We start from the raw sequence: 4522 nt of genomic DNA on the forward strand, positions 1-4522 counted from the left end.
AAATATTGTTAAATACATTATCTTGCAGCATATCACTTTCAGGTTAAAATGTCAGAAACAAACACCAATATTTACAATTCTTTTAAAGAATGTTATATAATGACATATTAAGGCATAAATTCTTTTGGCTTATAATTCTTAAAAGAATGATAATAGCAAAAGTGATGCAAAATCTTCAGTGTGAGATTATGATTAAGCTACATTTTACAAAAATATGGTGTAAAATGGCAATAATCCCATTCAACATCCTGGATTACTAGATCCCTCCAGAAGGGGCTGATAATTTATACAGTCAAACTTTAAAATTTACAGATAAAGGCAGTCCAATACTGCCACTGAGAAGTACATCTCTTAACATATACAACTCTCAGGCCACAGTTTTGAAGGTCTGAACTACCAAGCTGGTAGTTGATGAATTAGTTGATGAATTAGTCGGTCGGCACTTATGAAAACATTTATTGCCTTGCCATCTTTAAAACAGGTTTTCAGAGTATCAGTGAAACTTTTGGAGTACTTTACGAATTCTTTTCTTTTGGTGTTCACGTGCCCTGCGGTCCTGGTATTGATATTTCTTGAAGACATTGTTTACTGTATCAAGAAGTTCTTTTATTGCACTAGCTATATCCTTGATTGTCTGCAAAAACCTCACTGTGTCATTGATCTCATCTGGGATCTTACTGAGAATTTGTTTAAGTGCTTGTGCCTTTTTGTTTAGGTCCTGGAATTCTGGCTCTGGTTGTTCAATCATATACTCTTCTACATCATCACCTGCCATTTGAAGAAGGGATTCTGTGAAGTTGACTTCTACACTTTTTTCCTCTAAAATGTTCGTAATTATGTCTTGTGTGAGTCCTGGATTTTCTTTTTCAGCCTTAATGAAAGCTGCTCTCGTGTCTGAGCTGCAGACAGATTTACTCGTTCTAGCTCATTAAACACAGAATACATGACTGCATAGAGGGGCATAGAAACCATAGAAGTGGTCTCAGCTTCATTCTTCATCTCTCCCATTGTCATCCTCATTCAAAAGCCAACGACAGTAGAAAAAGCAGTGCTAAAATGCAGAGGAATCTTCATTCACAGCAGTGTTTCTTCTCTTTTTTGTGATAAAAGAATAAAGCACAAAACATATACTGACCGGCTACTGAGGTACTGACTTCACTTGCCACCTTTGAAGCCCTCTTCCAACTCCCAGATCAATTCACTCCAGTGATGCCGGAAGGACCCGAGAGGAACCCTAAAATGGACATTTCTGAATTTTTTTTCTGAATATATAAGTGGGAGATGATGGTGAAGGATAGAGAAATGCTGGGGTCCAGCCTCGGCAGGATACAGGGGGTACCCTCAGGATGAACGGCGTCGGTGAGAGAAGACACGTGAGACTAGCCTTGATAGGGCCAAGTCTGTGTTTTACTTTTTGACAACAGTTTTTATGTCCTCACTCAGAACGTATCCAAGGTACAAGGTGCTTATTCATGCTTACACAGGATTAGCATTACATCATTTTGTTTTTTAGGAAGAGCAGGATGTTTTTTGCTTTCTAATTCTAGAGTAAATCTTAGCACATTATCTTCTGGCCTTGGGCCCATTAACATTTTATGCAGGTCAGGTGAATGTAAACCTATTTTCCGTTTCTGTGGTGACCTTAACTGAAAGGTAGCAGTCTCATAGGGCAACAGTACAGAGTAGAACTATAACCTTGTTAACACAAAAATTAATCCTTCTGCAGAAGCTGTCAGTTAAGTTTATCTAAGAAGTTTACCCCACATTGACTGCGACTTTGGTGAGGCAGCCCCTGCCTAGTACTCCTGGCTAATAATTAACAACCGTTTCATTGTCACCACACTAGGGCTAAGCTCTTATTTTTCTAGATCTATGACTATATTAACAATGGTTTCTATAACACAACCTTAGCACATTAAGAGCAAAAACACAGCAAGCAAATGTTAACCCAATAACCACTTTTAGAACAATTTTTCTTGTGTTTTCTAATAGGGCTTCTTCACTCCCCGAAGGGCTCTATGTCTATTAGGGCCTTTATATGATCAGGTTCTTTATGCTGTTTTATGATTAGGGTATTATAAGCAGTCATGCATATTAGTACCAAGGGCATAGGCGTATTTGCCAAACAAACTAAAATACCAGCAAAGGAGTTTAAATTAAAACACTCCTTTCACCCTGGATAATCTCATAAAATACCACCACCCGGGAAACTTATTGATTAAAGTTCTAAATTGATTCTTATTTGGAAAGAGATCGGGGAAGGCCTTCTGCCTGTGTCACAGAAATTAGGGAGTAGTCTATTGAAGCAAGCATCAGAAAGACAGATATCATCTGTGAGCGCCGGGGGCAGCTTTTCGGAATCCCTGAAAACCTGATCCGCCTTGCCTGTCAGGTTTTCTCCCTCATGACCTTGTCATGGGTAGGGTCTCGTGTGTTGGCTCCCGGCAGAGAGACCTGGTGTGCTGCCGTCCATGGGGTCTCAAAGAATCGGACACAACTGAGCAACTGAACAACAGCGTATAAGGGTAATCAACATGGACATCTATTGTCTTGAATAAACTAAGACGCTGATTTGAATCTTTTATAACTTAAGTAACACAAAATAATTTGTTTCAAAAGAAAGGTAAAATTTATATTTTTATTTTTGGATGCTCTCAAATTTTTATAGAAGAGTTCTCCAAATATTGTCAAAAAATAATCTAGAATGTATGTTTTTTGATAAATGAATATTGTTTTATGCTCAAATGAATGAGCATTCATTCTTTTATTTTAAGGTACAGTACAGGACAGTACTTCTCAGTTTGCTTATATTCTAACAGTGAGGAAATTAGATTCTTGCATATTATATAACTTGGGCTTCCCTGGCGGCTCAAATGGTAAAGAATCTGCCTGCAGTGAAGGAGATCCAGGTTTGATCCCTGGGTTGAAAAGATCCCTGGAGAAGGGAAAGGCAACCCACTCCAGTATTCTTGCCTGGAGAATCCCATGGACAGAGGAGCCTGGTTGGCTACAATCCACAGGGTGGCAAAGAGTCAGACGCGACTAAGCAACTAACACTTTCATATATAACTTAGCACAACAGTTTGTGATAGGTCCCAAAAACTGGTCTAGAAGTTATTAAATTTGAAAACAGTCAATACTAAGAAAGTATGTGTGTATGTTTGTGATAGGTTCCAAAAACTGGTCTAGGAGTTATTAAATTTGAAAACATTCAATACTAAGAAAGTATGTGTGTATGTTTCTGGGTGACTAATAAGTCTCAGAAATGTAAATATTGATAACTATAATAAAGCATTTACTATAGAAATAAGATTAAATCATTTCTATTTTAGTTGTTTATTCTATTCTATTGTCTATTCTATTTGGGAATACAAATACAGAAATAAACTTTTTAAAAAATGTACAATTGTTTTCAGTGTTCAAAGACCTCAAGTTCTATTAAAACGAACAGCTCTCTTAAGTTCTGTGGAGAAAACCAAGGCAAAACCAACAGTTTTGAATTAAATCAGAGAAATTTTGAAACAACTTAGCATTATGAAAAAGTTGGAGGTAACATAGATGCCGTTGAAAAATGACAATTTGTTATTTCAACACCTTCACATTCTCAGAGATATAAGCTGTGACTACATTGTCAGCCATACTCCTGCATGCTCTTGAAAGTGAATTAAAGCTGGCTAAAGACACATACCCCCTCATGGATCACTGCCTTGTCATGGCAAAGGGGCTTATGTAACTCAGTGAAGCTATGAGCCATGCCGTGCAGGGCCACCTGAGACAGATGGGTCATAGCAGAGAATTCTGACAAAACGTGATCCAATAGAGGAGGGAATGGCAAACCACCTCAGTATATTTGCTGTGAGAACCTCGTGAACTGTAAAAAAGGACAGAAAGATATAACACTGAAGACAAGTCCCCCAGGTCTGAAGGTGTCCATCATGCTACTGGGGAAGAGCGAAGTGAAAGTCACTCAGTTGTATGACTCTTTGCGACCCCATGGACTGTAGTCCGTGGAATTCTCCAAGCCAGAATACTGGAGTGGGTAGTCTTTCCCTTCTCCAGGGGATCTTTCCAACCCAGGGATCAAACCCAGGTCTCCTGCATTGCAGGTGGAATCTTTACCAACTCAGCTATCACAGAAACCCAGGAAGAGCAAAAGAGAACTACTGAATAGTCTCAGAAAGAACGCAGAGGCTGGGCCAAAGCAGAAATGATGCTCAGGTGTGGGTAGATCTGGCAATGAAAGTAAAATCCAATGCTTCAAAAACAGTATTGCATAGGAACCTGGAATGTTAGGTCCATGAATCGAGGTAAATTGCATGTGGTCAAGCAGGAGATGGTAAGAATAAACATAGACATCTTGGGAATTAGTGAATTAAAATGGACAGGAATGGGCGAATTTAATTCATATGACCATTATATCTACTACTGCGGCAAGAACCCCACAGAAGAAATGGAGTAGCCCTCATAATCAACAAAAGAGTCTAAAATGCAGTACTTGGGTGCAACCTCAAAAATGATGGAA

At 38.7% G+C, this 4522-nt stretch overlaps 1 pseudogene; it reads right to left on the reverse strand.

The window, feature by feature from the left end:
• Window positions 1–254: 254 nt before the first annotated feature.
• LOC122710166 lies at window positions 255–1086 on the reverse strand (annotated as a pseudogene).
• Between the last annotated feature and the right edge of the window lie 3436 nt (window positions 1087–4522).

This window comes from Cervus elaphus, chromosome 16, assembly GCF_910594005.1.
Source record: "Cervus elaphus chromosome 16, mCerEla1.1, whole genome shotgun sequence".
Classification (NCBI taxonomy): domain Eukaryota; kingdom Metazoa; phylum Chordata; class Mammalia; order Artiodactyla; family Cervidae; genus Cervus; species Cervus elaphus.